This window comes from Mustela lutreola, chromosome 8 (assembly GCF_030435805.1).
Source record: "Mustela lutreola isolate mMusLut2 chromosome 8, mMusLut2.pri, whole genome shotgun sequence".
NCBI classification, from domain to species: Eukaryota; Metazoa; Chordata; class Mammalia; order Carnivora; family Mustelidae; genus Mustela; species Mustela lutreola.
Window position 1 is genome coordinate 104,268,112 of NC_081297.1, and position 19,407 is coordinate 104,287,518.

Here is a 19,407-nt window from a genome sequence, read left to right on the forward strand (position 1 = left end):
GTGCTTTGGTGAGTGCTGTGAAGTGTGTAAACCTGGTGATTCACAGACCTATACCCCTGGGGATAAAAATATATGTTTATAAAAAATAAAAAATTAATAAAAAAAAAAAGAAAGAAAAGAAAAGAAAATTATTTATTTTTAGAGGAAGGAAGAGTGCACAGTGGGAAGGGGCTGAAGGAAAGAGAGTCTCAAGTAGATGCCATGTTGAGCACAGACCTGATGTGGGGCTTGATCTCACGACCCTGAGATCATGACCTGAGTTAAAACCAAGAGTCCTCCGCTTAAACAACTGTGCCACCCAGGGACTCCTGGTTTGCAAAATTTTTAAGACTCAAAACGAATGGGTCTCATGAGGCATGCCAGCCAGCAATAGCATAGCGCTGCCCTTGACCTCCGCTGCAGCTGCAGCCTGGAGTTCCAGGGGGCCATGTCTTTGCTGCACAGGGGGACTTGGATTGTTTACTTAGTAACCCCAGAAGAGGGCGTGACTTAGGTTTCTGTGAGGGGCTTATCCCAGAATACATGTGATTCAGAAATACGGATCATCTATGAGAGATCTGGTGCAGAGAAAAGCTGACACGCATGTGAACAAAGTGCTGTGGGTAAAGTTGGCAAGTAATATGGTAAGAGATTGGGTACATATGGTTTGATTGGAAGATCTCAGGGATGATACAAACCCTATAGATCCATCTATCTTACCTTCCTCTCCCTGATGCTGGCTTTTTCTGAGCATGGCTGAGGGACTCAGCCACAAGGATACCTCAGCAGAGAGCTCCAGCCAAAGGAGAATAGCAAGTGCAAAGGTCCTGGGGCAAACACCTCTTAATGTACTTCCTTCTCTATTATTTCTGTGGACCCTGAGCCTTCAACTCAGCTTTTACTTTGGGGAAGTATTGGGTTGATTGTTTTCGCACTGACTAGATGTGAACTTCTAGAGGCCAGAACTCTCGTATTTGTCTTTGTAGCCCTAGCGCCTCCCACAATGCTTGTTATTTAGGGTGTGCAATAAACAGGGCACATGATACAACACCTGATTAATCTGACTCCCTCTGTACGCCTAGTCTCTGTGTTCTTCCCAGCAACCTGTTTATGGTTTCTGAGACTAACCTCCGTGAAGAAAGCACTTCCACAGTCCCATGAAACCCATTCATTAGGCAGCCCATATCTTCCTTTTTACAATGTTCTTACATGTTGGGACTGAACTGTCCTCTTCACAGAGCCCAGGCACAGGTGTGGGAGTTAAGACGGAAGCTCGCCCAGGGTTATTAAACGAGTGTTTGCCAACAAGTGTGCAGAGCTAGAAGAGGCTTGAGGCTCTCTGGCAGTCTTCCACTTTCAGATCAAGTCAGAGGACGGAGGGTGCAAAAGGACAGGCTGCAATTTCCCCCTATTTGACCAGTGGGTGAAAATTCAAGAAGGCAACCCTGGCCAATGAAACCCATCTGAAGTGCCAAGCCATCTCACACTCATCTTTCTCTCTTGCTCCTGCCCCTCACTCTCTCCCTCTGGCCCATCGATTCATCACTTTCTTGTGGTCACTGACTAGATAGAGAGACAGGCAGCCTGGAGGGTGTGTGATGTGGCATCAGGCCCGGGCTGTTTCCCCCATGTTGATCAGGGCCGTGTAGGGCCAGCTATAGTAAGAACTTATTTGGGGCAGGAAATACATTGACTCACAAAGAGTTATTTTTGCAGTCCTTGTTTTTCTGATTATAACCATATTCCAAAACATACTTGGATTGAAGCTTTAAAAAGCTTGATGCATAAAAGCCCACAGAGTGTTCTGAAGGCAGGATAATTTTAGCTCAGACCACCGGTCATGCTAATAAGCAAGGGCACTTTCCACTTGAGGTTCCCATTCCTTCTCAGTCTGAATGGAAAGCAAACTTCTGATTTGCCTGTGGTTTGTGTGCTTGCTTATTTTGCTCAGAATACTCTGGAAGGCTTTGCCAGGTGAGGGAGGTGAGCCCTGGGGTAAAATGGGCAGGCCACACCAAATCAAAGATTTATTTCTTTGGAGCTGGATTCCAATTGTTGACTTTCTCAGGGACTCTTGAATAAGGATCTATACTGGGCCAGGAAATGTTTTTCTTCATCTTCACTTTTCCTAAGTGTGTGTGTGTATGTGTATATTTTTAGTGTTGGTGCTATAGAGAAGGGATAAAGAATGACTATAGATCCATCAAGCATTACCTAAAATTCACCATGGTTCAGTGTAAATGCTATATTTCACCAGTTCAAAGGCATATATTTCTTTTTTAAAAAAAAATATTTTATTTATTTATTTGTCAGAGAGAGAGAGAGAGCACAAGCAGACAGAGGCAGAGAGAAAAGCAGACTCCCCACCAAGCAAGGAGCCTGATGTGGGACTTGATCCCAGGACTCTGGGATCATGACCTGAGCAGAAGAGAGCGGCTTAACCAACTGAGCCACTCAGAGTCCCAAAGGCATATATTTCTTCACACTTTAATATTTCTAATATCAGAATGAGCCTCACAATCTATGATATACCATAGTTTAATCAGTAGTGATTAGTAATTTTCTTAGTAATACACAGAATTAACGGTACGTGTGGCAATCAGTGGTGTCTTAGACTCAATGGCATATGGTCTCTGACTTAGATACGTTCTCTGTGCCTGTGCCTGGAAAAGGCAGAGCACAGCCGTCAAAGTCTTCAAAAGTCATAAAGTCCATGTTCTTCACAAAAGCCCGTTTGTATCATCTCCGGCATTACTGGTCGAATGTTCCACTGTGTCTCTCTACATTATAAAGCTCACAGTTACGGTGTTCCTACCGCCGTCAGGCAATATTTGGAGCACATTAGATATCTAGCCTCGCAATTCCGTGAAGCAGGCGTTATGATCCTGTTTCAGTCGGGGTCTAGGCAGAGAAGGAAACCAAACTAGTTATTCAAACAGAGAAAATGGTGGACACCTGGGCGGCTCAGGTGGTTAAGTGTCTGACTCTTGATTTCTGTTCAGGTCATGATCTCAGGGTCGAGGGATCGAGCCCGGCACCCGGCTCTGCGCTAGGCATAGAGCCTGCTTGGGATCCTCTTTTGCTCTCTTTCTGCCCTTCCCTCCCCTCTCTCTGTGTGTCTAAAAATAAATAAACCAATAAATAAAATAGAGAAGATGGAATTGAAAGTCTTGCTGACTGGGTATAAAGCTGATAATTAGGGCACCTGGGTGGCTCAGTGGTTTAAAGCCTCGAGCCCCGCATCGGGCTCTCTGCTCAGCGGGGAGCCTGCTTCACTTCCTCTCTCTCTGCCTGCCTCTCTGCCTACTTGTGATCTCTGTCTGTCAAATAAATAAATAAATAATCTTAAAAAAAAATAAATAAAGCTGATAATTAGGAACTAAAAGGGTAAAAAGAGGACTCTCGGGTATCAAGGAGGCAGCAGCTATGGGAAGCAGGCACCACCCCACGACTGGGGCAACAGAGGGAAGAGGCTGGAATCCTCAAACTTCAGACCCAAATGTCAGGCCTCTGCTGCTGCTGAGATGTCCGAAGGGGGGCCCAGGGGTGCTGGAAAAACTGCAAACTGGGTTTCATGGCTGCAATAGGAAAAGAACCGCCTGTGGCTTGGTGAAGAAGCTTTGAGGAGAATGAGCCTCTCAGGAAGAAGCCCCTTCCTCCTCCAGCCGGCCAGCAGAGGTGCCATGTGGTCACAGCCCCAGCGTCATGGAAGAGTACGGAGGGCTGTTTGAAGAGAAAAATAGCTAAATATCCGGAACCTAGTCTTACTTTTACATACAAAGAACTGAGAGACCCAAAAATATTGAAAGTAGTGAGCACCTTACTCCAGATCGCATAAATCTAAAGCTAGAAAGCCACGATCTGAACCCAGATCCGCCTGCTTCCAAACTCTACAGACTTCCTTCCTTTCTCTGTGTTTCTCTGCCTTTTTCATTTATTTGGACAACAGCTATTTCTCGAGTCTACTCCCTGTCGGGCCCTGTGCTTGGCTCTAGGGAAGCTAATAGCCAACAAATCAGATGCAGTCCTTGTCCTCAGGGAGCTGACAATGTAGCTCGATTTCTGTGGGTAGTATTTTATTTTCTTATGGTGCGTGCTCTCTCTCTTAGCGTCAGTGCATCTCATGTGCAAGTGTATATTCCTTTCTTTTGCATCATTTAATATCTGCCTTCTCTGCCTTGCTGTCTCCATCTCTTTATATTTGTTTTAATCTGTCCTGGTCCCTTTTCCTTCTAATGCTATCATGCTTTTTCCTCCCTCATATTTCTCTTCCTATTAATGGCCACAAAACAGACCAAACGTAGGTTCTGTTTGTGTTTCCTCTTTTCACAATATTCACAAGCTCTATTGCTAAAATTTTTTAAGGGAATGCTTTTGCTTTTCAGCCTTTCATTTTCTTATGTGGCTAGCTTCTCCAAGGGAATCAGTCATGAAGAGACTAATGCAATAGATCAAAGAAAGTATGACATTTATAATAGTTTTTACAAGCAGGACTTCTAACCCACCAGTCATGCCAACAAATTCCTTTCTGTTTAAAGAGTGACCCTGTGCGTAGTGGTTAAGCCTGGGGAACCAGGCTACCTGGAATCTGGACCACAGGTCTTCCATTTCCTAGCTGGATAACATCAGACAAGTTACTCAGTCTCTGTGCCTTGATTTTCCTCGCCTGCAAAATGGGGACAATAATATTAGCACCTACCTCAGTGGGTTTTGGGGAGGATTAAGTGAATTAGTACATAAAGACATTCAGAAGAAAGGTGTAATAGATGTAATTAGCTAGATTATTAATTACAATGCCAATTATACTATGGAAATAATGGCCCCTATTCCCACAATCCTTTTATTCTGTTTCTCTATGTTCTAGAGTACTGTTCTTTAGCATGTTTGACTTATAAGCTCTCCTTTCTGTGGTTCTACTCCCATAAGTATGAGGAAATACATAATGCCAAACAACTACTAAGTTGGTCAATTCATTCTGGTTGTATATGACAGAAAACCAACTGGCCTCAGCTTAGCCCCAAAGGGTTACGTAACTGGGAAGTCTGGAAATAGAACTAGTAACCTCAAGTAGTTTCAGGGCCTCCAAGAAGATCATCAGGAGGCTCACCCCAAGGTAGTCTCTCATTGTAGTTTCCATTGGCTTCATTCCCTCCTACTGCAGCCAAGCTTTTGCCATGTGGTGAACATGATGTCCTCCAGCAACCTATGCTTTTCATCTTTCTAGTGGCCCTGTGATGTCACACTCAAAAGCAGTCCTCTAAGACAATCTAGGACTGAGGCCTCTCCTGGCGAATCCATGCTCTCCTGGTTAACTCTCTACCCCTGGGGATTGGGGCAGCCTTGGTCTCTTCTGTTTATCTGGGATGTTAATCCCAGTGTCCTGGCCCAGATAGCAAATGTCTCCTTCACTATTTTTTTTCTTTTTCAGATGGGCTTGGGTATCATCATATATAGAGAACTCCTGGTGGCTGTTCATGATGACCCAGTATTCCCATGATTGGCCAGTGTATTAGGTCTCAGTGTGGCCTGCCTGCACAACACTGATACTGTGCTTGCCTAGTGATGGGCTGCACTTTACAGATGGCCCTATATAGCAGCACTGGACAGGAATAAAGTGTAGGTAGGGAATCAATTTGTAAGCACTGGGGCATTTTATGCCAATTCAAATATTAGTGTCATCAAACATCATATCTCATTTCTGCCCATTTCTTTCCTCTCCTCATATCTCGGATCTGTCATTTTGCCTTTTTTTTTTTTTTAATAGACTCTTTTCTAGTTAAGCAGATGCTAGATGGCTGGTGAACATATTTTCCAAAGATCTAATCTCTGAGCCTCTTTAGTCACTGAATTCAGCTATATAAACAATTATATTAAATGCCAAATTCTCTAAAAATGTATAGAGCCTTGCCATGTGTTTAGATGGTTTCCATTGTTTATTTTAAAAAGTAGTTATTAAAGGGGGCAAGGGTTAGAATGTAAGTATCTAGTCACACAGTTCTTAGTTCTCAAAAATATCTGAAAAAGTTAGTGACCACCACTGTGTTTCTAATCCTAGAGGGCTGCTTGGACTTTGGGGACATGTGACCCTTTCCTGTTCGTGTCTTCACTGACACAGCCTGATCCCAAGACATGAGCTCCGGCCCAGCGGTTCTCAGTGTGCAGATCTCTAGCCAAGCGAAGAGGCTGGATTCCTCAGAGTGGGCCCGAGCCCTGAGAAACTGGGTGGAACCCAAGGAGCCTGTGAACCTCCAGTTTCTGGGGCTCTGGGAGCGGAGGGGGAATGGCTGAACTAGCTAGCAGGAGAGCTGGGTTATGGACAGCAGCATCTGGTCTCTGAAAGGCAGAAGCCTTGGCCAGCAAAGGCCAGGAGTTCCGCAAAGGCCCCTGGCTCAAGGAAGAGGAGCTGGGTGGCCGGCTGCGGGGAGCACTGAAAAGACAGGCCTTGCCAAGGACTTCCTGGAGAGCCGCACTGGACATGCAGGCCGAGGCTCCTGGGTGGCCCCCTGTGACACTAGCTGATCTGCTCCGTGACCCTGCGCTGATGCTTTGTGGAGTCCATCACTGCAGTGACCCCTGGAGTTTATTTCCGGTGGGAGTGGAGACTGACAGAGGCCCCTTGTACCCAGGGGGTGACCCTTCAGGAAGTCGGGACGCTGGAAGCTGGCCGTGGAGGAGGAGGACGGAGGACTAGGAGGCCCTGTTTTCCGAGCCAACTTGGCCAGGCAAGCTGGGGCAGTGTCTACGAAGTGGGCCTGTGTAGGAGGAGAACGCCTGGCTCTCTTGTCACTTCACAGGAGGTTGCAACGGTGCCTGAGGGAAGTCATGTTTCATTTCTGACAAAACTTGGTCAAGGGCCACGAGAGTAATTCATTTGGGGGATCTTTTTGGAAGGAAGAAATACAAAATGTTCTAATTCATCTGCTTTAAAATTAAAAGCAGGGACCATATGAGTGTCCAGGAAAAACAACAATTAATAAAAAACACATATAGCCGTTCCCCATATACTAAACTTTGGACAGGGATGACATGTCAAAAATTTTTTTAAAAGAAACAATTTAAATGTTCTAGAACACTTTTCTTTTAACTTCTACAAACAGGTATTTCTCTGACTGCTGAACCAGAGTATATGGAGTACTCTGGAGTATTTGAATCATATTTGGTGAATTGCCATTTATCGACATCACCTGCTCTCAGACTCCTACTTTTCCTAATTCTCTTGCCCTCATCTCTGTTGGTCTTTCACTTACTGCTGCCATGAGTGTTTTCTTCTACAAGCAGACTACATTCCTTCTTTTTTGTTGTTGTTTTTTTTTGTTTTCAGTTTTTTTGTTCCTACTGTAGGTGGGAAATTGTATGAGCTTATTGGAATTTTATCTAAAATAAAGGGTTAAGCAAACCATAACAGACTCTTAATAGGGGACAAACTGAGGGTTGCTGGAGGGAGAGGTTCAGGTGGGCTAGCTGGGGATGGGGATGGGTTGTAAAGAGGACACTTGTTCTGATGAGTCCTGGGATAAAAGACGAATCCTTAAACTCTACTCCTGAAACCACTCTTAGACTATATGCTAACTAACTTGAATTTAAATAAAACTTTGGAAAATAAACAAATAAAATAAAATTTTAATTTAAATTAAAAAGGGCTGGGGCACCTGAGTGGCTCAGTGGGTTAAAGCCTCTGCCTTTGGCTCAGGTCATAATCCCAGGGTCCTGGGATCGAGCCCCACATCGGGCTCTCTGCTCAGTGCGGAGCCTGCTTCCCTTCCTCTCTCTCTGCCTGCCTCTCTGACTCCTTGTGATCTCTGTCAAATAAATAAATAAAATCTACAAAAAAAAAAAAACTTCATAAAAAGGGCTAAGCAGGATGACCCCTGGAGTCACCAGACCCTGACTTCTAGATATAGGCACAGAGACAGACACCCACGGATATGCATTTTCTTTACAAATGAAATTTAGATTAATGCATTACATATTTATACACATCTTTTTGTATCCAGACACAGGAGGTCAAAAGGAGTTATCTTTGACTCAGTATCTTTCCTTGAAACACATACAGTTCATGGGGTGCTCCTGACAAAATAATCAAGTGCTGTACGAGAGTGCCAAAGAAATACTAGCAGACTATCAAGGAGGGCCCTTCGCCAGATGTGAACCTCTGGGGAGAGCCTCGTGGGTAAGTACTCCTCAGATCAAGTCTCAAAAGATTATAGGGACTAGAGGCCCTCCTTATTTTCCCTCCCCTACTAGAGCAATTTAGTTTAAATGTTTATAATGGGGTTTTCTCCCTTTTGCCCCGAAATTAGTTGAAGGCTGTATTAAATTAAAAGCAAGCTAATGTATTTTTAATACAACTTGACAGTTTGAGTTCAGGTGCAAATGCCATGTTTAAAAACTAAGAGGGTAATTGGCGTTTAATGAGGCAGAAGGAAGTCATGGCCCTTATAGAGAATGGTTAATGAGTAAGGGGCAGGGTGCTCCCATGGAAGAAACCCACCGAATCCTTAAAAATCACATTGTCGAAAGACAACTATCATATGATCTCTCTGATATGAGGAAGTGGTGATGCAACATGGGGGCTTAAGTGGGTAGGAGAAGAATCAATGAAACAAGATGGGATTGGGAGGGAGACAAACCATAAGTGACTCTCAATCTCACAAAACAAACTGAGGGTTGCTGGGGGGAGGGGGGTGGGGCTATGGACATTGTGGGGGGGTGTGTGCTTTGGTGAGTGCTGTGGGGTGTGTGGACCTGGCGATTCACGGACCTGTACCCCTGGGGATAAAAATATATGTTTATAAAAAATAAAAAATTTTTAAAAAATAAAAAAAAAAATCACATTGTCAAGTATCAGTTCCTTTCTCTTCCAGCCTGGTTGTTCTAATTCTTTACTTGATTCAGTGATCCACTCAATATGCATATAATTACATACAATTAAAAACAAAACAAATAGAAATCAATCCAGTCATACCATGCCCTCTTTTTTAAATTGCCAAAAGATAACAATCAAATATTCACAGAAGAATTACAAGTAATCCACAGGTATATTAGAAGTAATCGGTATTACTAAAAGTGAAAGGAATGCTTTTCCTAGGAACAAGGGTATCTTCCTTAATCATAAATGCTACGATAAATTCAGGAAATTCAATACTGATTTAATATTATTTATCTAAAAGACATTCTGCGTTTAATTCTGCCAGTAGTCCCAGTAACATTTTTAGAGCATCCTTTCCCCTCTAATCCAGTATCACACATTTACATTTCTTTGTCCTGTGTCTTCAGCCTCCTTTTATCTGGAACATGTCCTCAGCTTTTGTCTTTCATGACATTGATATTTTTTAAAAGTATATTTCAATTGTCTTGAAGGTTATCCCTCAAGTTGGTTTATTTTCTTTTTGTTCGATTCAAGCTCTCATTTTTTTAAAAAGATTTTTTTCATTTATTTGACGGAGAGAGAGCACAAGCGGGGGGAGTGGGAGAGGAAGAAGCAGACTCCCTGCTAAGCAGGGAGCCTGATGCGGGACTAGATCCCAGGACCCCAGGATCATGACCCGAGCCGAAGGCAGACACTTAACCGACTAAGCCACTCAGGTGCCCTTCAAGTTCTCATTTTTGATAGGAATGGGTTTTATGCATTTTTTTTTAAGATTTTATTTATTTATTTGACAGAGAGAGATCACAAGTAAGCAGAGAGGCAGGCAGAGAGAGAGGAGGAAACAGGCTCCCTGCTGAGCAGAGAGCCCGATGCGGGACTCGATCCCAGGACCCTGAGATCATGACCTGAGCCGAAGGCAGAGGCTTAACCCACTGAGCCACCCAGGCGCCCCTATGCATTTTTTTGAAGGTGAAAATCTGTGTCCTCTATCTTCACCCAACACCATGGGCTCTGGAGCCCATGAGACTTGGTTTGAAATCCTGCCTCTGCCGTTTCTTGCCTGTACCATTTTGGGCAGGTTACATACCTCAGCCAGCATCTATATTTTCATCAGTAAGAAGGATAAAGATAATACCGATGCCTGAAGGCTATAGTAAAGATTAAGATTTAATGAATTTAAAGAACCTGAACCAATGCCTACCCCCTAAAAAGTGCTTGATCAGTTTCATTTTAAATATCAAATGACCATGCAATAGACTATTATCGCAAAAATTGAGTGGCTTTGAAGAATTGTTTTGGGCAATGGTAGCGTTTTGAGGTAGTGTCCTCACCTAATATGGGAGACTAGTCATGAAGCCATCTACTAAGCCTTTCCTGAGAATCTCATATATCTTAATAGACAGATCCCTGGGACTCTATCCAATACACAATCTCAAGCTGATAGGCACAAGGCCCTACTGAAGATGTTGGTAGATTCCAGACAGGCAGAGTGGCTAAATGAGGTGACCTTGTCATTCAAAAGGAATGAAGGTAATTGGGAATAATCTGGTGTGGTACTTGAATGTGTGCAACCTTGCTTTTCATGGATAATGCATGAGGTCTTGATGGAAAAATTTTTAAAATAATAATAAGAAGAAAAACAGACATAGTAAGAAAAGGTATATAAATAGTTGTAAAAAACAGAAAAACTATCTGTAAAAAAAAAAATCATTCATCACCCATTTTTATTTATGATTCCTATGCCCTATGTGCCAGAAACTTAGAAGACATATAAGATACCAGGATATCAAGAGACATATACAAGACATATAAAGAAACATACAAGAAATCAGAATTAAGCTATATGTTTATCAGTGTATAAATGGACAAGTAAATTAAAATTTACCCAACAAAGAAATATCATCACATCATTAGATTGTTGACTAAAGAAGCTTTTTGCAAAAAACATCCAAAGTATGAGTGCGTTCATGTAAACTTTAAAAATGTAACCAATGTCATACATATTTATTGGACTACACAACTGCAGTAAGAGAATAAAAAATATAAACAGAGGGAAACACAGCAACCTCAGAAGAATAGTGATCTCTGGAAAAAAGTCAGGGGAATAGAATTAGGGAGAAATATAAGGGCTTACAACTCCACACGTAGTCTTTATTTCCTTATTATTATTATTATTTTTTAAAGAGATGAAGTAAATAGGCCAACATGTTTAACAATCACTGAATCTAGGTGGTCTGAATAAAGATATTTTCTCAACCGGCTCTTTACTGCTCCAAATGCTTCATAATAAAATAGAAAGCTCGAGGGGAACAAAAAAAGCCTTTCTATTCAAATGTAAGACTGTCCTCCTCCGAGTACCAGGGTCCTGGAACCTGTCCATATATTTCACTCAGCTGAGCTGTTGCTACAATGTGGGAAGCACTGCTATTTATATGTGTCTGGCTTTTTGGTAGGTTTATTTATGCCTGGACCATCTCTTCTCACTCACCCACTGTAACCCTCCGAAAGTAGGAAGCAGCGTGGTTCTGCACACAGTGGACTGGCTCCTTCAGAGCAGGTCCCCTCCTGGCTGCCAGAACTAGCAGTATCCTGGTCCCAGTTGGAGTTCAATAAAGCTCTGCTGGATGAGTGAGTTCAAGCCAACTTTCCCAGAGCTCTGCTATGGCAGGTTCATGCTGAGGGCTGCCTTCACGGAGTTTACAGACTAGAAAGGAGATAGAGACAAGGACCTCAATAGACGGGACAAGAGGATGCACAGCCGGAGCACAGCCCAGGTTATTCATTTTGATCAAGACGGCAGAACGGCCGACTGTGGATTTCCCACAGTCTGGTGTCTCTCTCTGGGGTGAGAGATGGCTTGCCCTGGAGGCTTGGCTAAAATAAGAATGTCTTTCCTGGGGGCAGTGACTCATCAAGCCCTCACCCCTCATCATCACATTGGCAGGCTGACTTTATCAGACTGGCCCCAAGACTTAGGTAGACCAAGAAAAGTCAGACTAATAGTGCCAAAGATTGGCTTCAGAGACAAGGGTAAAGTCTGGATATTCAAATGGAAGCTGGGAAGAATGGTTAGGGGGCAGGCTTTGGGGGGTCTTGGCTGAAAGGCACCATGAGGACACCAAGTAGGAAAAAGGAGGGAAAGAAATAAGGTAGACAATAACAAGAAGGTGGGACAAGGCCACAGCTGTAGGGCACAGTGCAGGGAAGACAGATGTTGGCTGGTTCGCCCATCAGAGGTTACACAACCTGTCCCTGTACAAAGGCCTCCATAACTTACAGGGTAAATTCTTTGTAAATGCCCACACATTGCCTGGAAGACAATGCTGCCCCCAGGAATCCTCTTGGTTTCTTCATTACCCCCAGTAATGGAGACAGCTGCCCCCAAGTTGGCCTTGGCAACTGTCTGTGCTGTCCCATGGTTGTTTAGGCTCAGACCGACCACACACTCTAATTGTGCCTCCAGTTGTCCACAATCCCCTCTAAGATGCCTTGCTTTACAGCTGTCTTGCCCACGTGGTGGATAGAAACAGTTTTGTTGAGGAGCTAGAATGGGTTTATAATCCTGCTCACACTTCGCAGAATACCTCACGCACACTCAGCATCCTTCCTTTCCTTCTGTTAGCTTATTCTTGGAGAGCTGTGTCACCTTCTCAAGGAAATCTTTGCCATGCTCCCTTCCTTCTTCCTGGATCAGCGTAGGAGGCCCCTACCCGGGGCTCCCACAAAACCTCTTTGTATGGCTATCCTTCCAATTACAACACAATATAGTATTTGTCTCTTTATGTGTCTCCTTATTCAGTCCCCCCGCTCCGTTCAGTTCCATCTAAGCTGTGTGTAGTACATGGGACAATGCTTATAATATTAGTTCAGTGGGAATCAAGCTAATGATAAGCTAGAGATTCCTGCTCTCTATTTGCTACACTCTGGCCCACTAGTTTTCTTTTTTCTGTTTTGTTTTGCTGTGTTAGGTACATAAGCAATACTTGAAAGCATTTTCCTTGTAGAAATTCAAGAGAAAGTTACAGGGCAAAAGGCACAAGTCTAAATGCATTTCCCGTACTCCATTCCCAACTCCCACTCTCTTCCCCAAAGGCTGCCACTGTTATCATCTGGGTTTGTAGTTCCTCAGAAGCTCTCGGTGCATTTCCCTAGGCATCTGCAAAGATACGCATAAATGAAGAAATGTGCCATTTTGTTTGTGATACTGCATTCTGTTTTTTTCACATAACAATGTTTTAGGTATTTCATGTCAGTGGGTTTAACCTATTGAATTCTTTTTAACTGCTACAGAGCAATCCAAAGAGACTGGGTAAGGGACTAGGACTGGTTTAAATAAGAAGGAACATATCACAAGATATTAGCCAGTTCACAGAATTTGTGGGAGGACGGGAGAGCTAGAGCCCGAAGCCACACAACAAGGAAAGACCCACCATACTCTATGTGTGCGTGTTTGTAGGATGCAGTGAAGACCCCCATTGCCACCACTTTCCAGTCGCCACGGTAACTCTGGGCCAGACTTCCAGAGCCCCTCCAATGCCACACTGAAGGACCCAGATGCCTCTACCCCACACTTGCTAGAAAATTGCTCCCCCAACCCTCAAAGAACGTCCTCCTCTAGCACCAGCATGGTCACCTTTCTATCCTCAAAGGGACTGGGAAATAGAGTGATCTTTAAGAGAAGATCAAACCTTGGGTTGCCCAAACGAGCCATGAAACTACAGTGGTATACATCAGCAGTAAAGAGTTAACCGTTACACAGAAAAATAGATCTCACGCACAATAGCAGGAAAAACTGAAAATATGTAGGAACAAGCCATGTAATTTAATCAGAATCCTGGCTTTCAATATTCAGGTCCCATATGGAAGCAGAGGGGGTAAAGTCACTGACCACAGAGTTTGTCTTTTTTTTTTTCCAAGTTTGTCCTTTGTTACCATGCCAGGGAAAATGGAACATAAGTCCATGTTAGCACCTCTCATAAGCAGTAAAACTTGTTGATAGAATCATAATTAAAATGACAGGTGTGTTCTGGGATTAACTGAATGCTCACTTTTATGGAGGATATACTACAACGTAGACCTTATTTTACTGTCTAACTATATTCATCCTTAGTATCCCTCTATTAACTAACCTCCACCCCATTTACACACACACACACACACACACACACACACACACACACGGGGGTGGGATGGGGGAGACAGACTCGCATATGGCTCTTACAGTATGACAGCATGAATAAAAGCTCAATTTTAAGAAGCATTTTGATAACTTCCAATGATCATAATACATTTACAGTGATCATATTTCCTGAACCCTAACTCAAATGCCCACTTTCAGAAAAAAAATTTCAGTACTTCTTAGTTTCATTGGTTTTCCTCTCCCATAGCCCTGAGTTCAGTAGTTTGGTGACAATTACTCGTACTGAGACTATTTTGCTGTGATATACATACCCTTTGAATTATGTTCACTCAAAGAACATCTGTTCCGAGTTGGGTGTGGACCTTGGACAATTCCTTTGGAATCTCCGAGTCTCTTGAAGACTAAAGAAATTACACACACCAAGCACAATGAGAGAACTGAGTGAGGTAATATATAAGAAAACATTTTGGGAGAGAGGGAGCTAAGCTGTCTGTGTGTGCAAAATTTCTTTCTTTAGGCAGAGCTCCTGGAGGCCTGGAGGACGGTTTTGTTATGATCATATCTGGTGGCTTGTCCCATGGCCTCACCCAGAACCTGGTACAGAAGCAAAACTGAGCAATAGTGCCACAGCAGAAGGCCGCCACCTGTCACACCCTCACACCCTCTTTTCATTTGTGGCACTGGGCTAGCTGTATGCATTGTCTCACTTGAAACCCTCAAAAATTCTTTTGTGTAGATATTATAATCTGCATTGTATAAGCTTAAAAATGATTTATTTATTAAATTAAAATTCTAAACACACAGAGTACCTCTCCCTACAAATCCCTCCAAAGAGAGTCTCATGGTACTGATGTCTGAAATTACACAACTAGAGAGGGTTTGGTTGACCTGAAGCTTTGATTGTTGTCTCTTCAGATGCAAATGCTTTGAGAAAGGAATGGACTGTGCCTCTCCCTAGGGCAAGCTGGTTTGTCAGAGCGGCTGGGAACCAGGTTTGACGCAGAAGGGCAGAGACGGTAAGAGAACCCTTTGCAGTAGGGGAGAGGGATTGCTTTGGAGGAATTTGGGGGGGGGGGGTTGATGGATAAATGGACTTTTTCTCAGAACTCCTTAATCAAATAACCAAGCCCACTGGTAGAAACAAAATGGGAGAATGGGAAGGGGGACTGGAAAGCAGACCAGATGTTGAAATGGCCTATGGGATAGAGGTAAGAAGTCATCCATACAAGGATAGAGACCCAGAGACAGCCTCTGTGCAAGTCTAGAGACACACAGCATGTATACAATTTCATCTCTGAGGTACAAAACCCATCAGTCTTTAGATCCGAGTCTGCACTCACTCAACCTGTTAGGGACTTAGGTCTTCATTTCCTGCTCGCAGACAAATATTTTCCTCTTCTCCCATTCCTACTATCTTCCATCTTCTGTCCCGTAGCCAGCCTGAAAACAGGATGGAGGTAGTAGGTCAAGTTCTACATTGGAGTTTTATCTACTCATGCACTAGGCCACCCGCAGGCCACTGATCTGCCTAATGAGGGAAGCACAGTTAAAACAAGTTCTCACAGGAGTAAGAAATGAGCAGTCTCACCTTGCTCAACACATTACTCAAGAGTCCAGCTGGATGGGAGGAACTTCTCTTGGACCCAACCTTCCCATGCAAAAGGCTTCCATTTCCTGTTATGGCCACACGTTCAATCTGAAGGTGCCACTGTCAGATTTGAAGGGGAAGGGATTGCTCATCACACACTTTAAAATGGGACGACTGGGCACCTGGGTGGCTCAGTGGGTTAAGCCGCTGCCTTCGGCTCAGGTCATGATCTCGGGGTCCCGGGATCGAGTCCCGCATCGGGCTCTCTGCTCAGCGGAGAGCCTGCTTCCTCCTCTCTCTCTCTCTCTCTGCCTGCCTCTCCATCTACTTGTGATTTCTCTCTGTCAAATAAATAAATAAAATCTTAAAAAAAATAAATAAATAAAATGGGACGACTCCACCATAGGCATTAATTTTTTAAAAACTAAAATCTAGAACTTTCTCACGGAGGACACAATCCCATTGCTCCTTTTTATGATGTTAAAAGCTTTATTTGTTACATGTAAACTGTTACAATATGCCACACTATGAAAAATCTCTTTGGGGGATTTTTCAATTTTTTATACCGAGAGTCTCTGAGAAGCCCAGCACCATACTTCGGCTGACTTCACTGTCCACTTTAAAATTAGGAAAGTGAGGGGGGGGGTGTCCATTTGTTTGTTTACTATTGTTATCATTTAATTTTTTTTACAACTCTTCTTTTTTCAAATTCTACAATTATTTCTTTATTTTCCTTTTCCCACCTACAGCTGTTCCAAGCCATTTTCACATCCCACCTAGTCCAGGCCTTTTCTTGGTTGTTAGCCAGAATATATGTATTTCACTGACTTTGTGATACTTCTCCAAATCTTTCTGAGGCATGGAGTCTTCAAGGGTCTTAAGCTCTCCCTCCAGAGATGGGCTAGCGTTCTCCATCTCTCTCCCCTACCGCCTTCTTGAAGCCCTACCGGCCTTCCTCCTTTAGACCCAGAGTTGATGTTGATGAGAATGTTACTGAACTGTGCTTTTACTGTTTGCTCTGCCAGTTGAACAATTACACAATGCTCAAAAGCAGAAGTTCTGTCCAATATTTCGAAGCCATTACATCACTCTTCCAGGAGGAGTAAGCTGAGTAAGTTAACTAGCAACAGCTGTTACTGAACTGAGTGTGGGCACAAACATCCTCTGTGGAAGGGCAGTTCAGGGCCCCTAGAGGAGGAAGGACTGGGAGAGGGAGTTAGACCCCAGGCAGCCTAGGAAGTGAGGGTGGAAGGGGAGAGATCCTAACTATCCCAGAAAGATTTGCAGGACTACTATAAAGCTACATACCTGTGTTTCTAATTTGTCATTGAAGATAAGATAGACTAGGTAGGGATGAAAGGTAGGGAGGGATGAAAATGGCCTGGGGCAGCCCCTCGTGGGAGAAGGTAAGTAATACAATAGTTGAAGGTCTTGATAGAAGAGATGTTACAAGTTAAATAAAAGCAGTATACAAACAAATCCTAGTTCTCCCTGCGGTCCTCAATACAGAGACAATGGAGACAACTGGACAATGGAATTATCCAAAGTATGTGGGGCTTCCCAGAGAAGCTCTTTGTAGAACAAAGTCAAATAATGGGAAAATAGGATCACAAGAGGTGTGGCCATATTGTAATTGTTGACACTTAACAAATGCAAACTCAAACAGGATGACTACCTGCTTAAAACAAGATTAAAGAGGAAGCAGAGTCTCTCAACATGATACTCCAAACTCCAGAATATAACTGAAATCACTTGTCATACAAAGAACCGAGAAAATCTCAACTTGAATGAGGAAAGACAAATTGACAATTGCCAAAAAGAAGATGAGACAGAGCTCGGAGTTACTGGACAGGATTTTCAAAAGCCATCATAAAAATATTTTAACAAGCACTTGTGAACATACCTGAAACAAATAAATAGAGGTAGAAAATCTCAGAAAAGAAATGTAACAAAGAATTAAATGGAAACTTTAGAACTAAGAAACACAATAGTTGGGTGTGTGTGTGTGCACACGCCCACGCGTGTATGTGTAAATAAAACTAATATAGTAGGCCTATTTTTTTTTTTTTTAAACTGGGGATGTGGAGAATTCATGAATATACAAAATACTAAGAGATAATGGGGGAAATAACAAGATGTACCAAAGCAATTCAGAGACTTACAAGGAAATGCTTTGGCTAGTACAAGGCTTGGATAAAACAAATTAGTTCCAAGGAAAATACAAGTTACCTAGGTTTTCTCTTAAAAAGAGATAGAAACTGGGGCACTTGGGTGACTCAGTCAAGTCAGACTCTTCATTTCAGCTCAGGCTGTGATCTCGGGGTCTTGAGATTGAGCCCTATGTGGGGCTCTGTGCTCAGTGGGGCTCTGCTTAAGATTCTTTCACTCCCTCTCCCTCTGCCCCTACTCCCCACCCCCGGCCCACATTCTCTCTCTCTCTTTTTCTCTCAAAAAAAAAAAAAAAAAAAAAACAAGACACAAAACAAAAAGAGATAGAAGAGATAGAAACTAGACCAATAACCTCAGAAAAAAGAATTGGCAATGATTTCAGATCCAAAAAAATGTTCAGATATCAAGAAAAAATGGACAATTAGCTTTAGAATGTGCAACAGGTGAACTGTTTTTAACCTTCAAGGAACAGATGCCACTTTATGCTCTACATCATTTTAACTATTCCAGAATATAAGGAATGCTATAAATACTTCCAGACTTCTGGGGTGCCTGGATAGCTCAGTTGTAGAGCGTGCCACTCTCAATCTTGGGGTGTGAATTCAAGCCCCATGTTGGGAATAGAGCTTACTTGAAAAAAAAGAAAATACTTCCAAATGTTTTACTGTGGTAAAAAATACATAATGTAAAATCCATCATATTGAAGTGTACAGTCCAATGGCATTAAGAACACACACCCTGTTGTGCAATCGTCACCACCATCCATCTCCAGAACTTGTTCATCTTCCCAAACTGAAGCTGTACCCATTAAACAGTGACTTCTTATTACCACCCCCCACACCACACCCCCCACACCTCTTGGCCCAGTAATCACTATTCTACTTTCTGTCTCTGCGAATTTGACTATTCTGGATACTTCATAGAAGTCGAATATCACACAATATTTGTCTTTCTATGTGTGCCTCGTTCCCTTAGCTTTTTGTCTTTGAGGTTTGACCTCATCGTACCATATGCCAGAATTTCATTCCTTCTTAAAGCTGAATAATACTCCACTGTATGTATTACTACGTTTCCTTTATCCATTCATCCATCGGTGGACATTTGCGTCATTTCTACTTTTTGACTCCTGTGAGTAATCCTGCTATGAACATTGATGTTTAAATACGCATGAGTCCCTACTTTTATTTATTTATTTATTTATTTGACAGACAGAAATCACAAGTAGGCAGAGAGGCAGATAGAGAGAGGGGGAAAACAGGCTCCTTGTTGAGCAGAGAGCCTGATGCGGGCCTCAATCCCAGACCCTGGCATCATGACCTGAGCTGAAGGCAGAGGCTTTAACCCACTGAGCCACCCAGGTGCCCGAGTCCCTACTTTCAATTCTTTTGAGTCTGTACCCTCCAGATTAGTTTTTAATATATTTTAAATTGACCTTCACGCAAAATATCTGAAGAATTCCTATGAAAGCTGGAGCAACACAGGGTGGCCACAGTCAAACATAAACATTGTTATTGTTTTGGAAGGCCCAGACAAGGCATATGGACCAAAACAGAAAAGAAGTATTAATGCTGAAAAAGAAGAAGTTGGCAAAATTGTTCATATGTGTGATGTTAATTTATAACTGAAAAACCTCAAATTGATTCAACTGAAATTATTTCAGGA

At 42.9% G+C, this 19,407-nt stretch overlaps 1 long non-coding RNA gene across 1 annotated transcript in view; it reads right to left on the reverse strand.

Moving 5' to 3' along the window:
* The window catches only part of LOC131839158 (uncharacterized), a 90,529-nt gene that overhangs the window by 9,518 nt on the left and 61,604 nt on the right, over positions 1-19,407 (reverse strand). The window contains exons 2-4 of the long non-coding RNA XR_009356831.1: positions 15,329-15,428; positions 14,300-14,389; positions 11,337-11,552 (exon numbers count right to left, since the gene is read on the reverse strand). This is a non-coding gene — a long non-coding RNA (uncharacterized LOC131839158). The remainder of the gene's footprint in view (positions 1-11,336; positions 11,553-14,299; positions 14,390-15,328; positions 15,429-19,407) is intronic.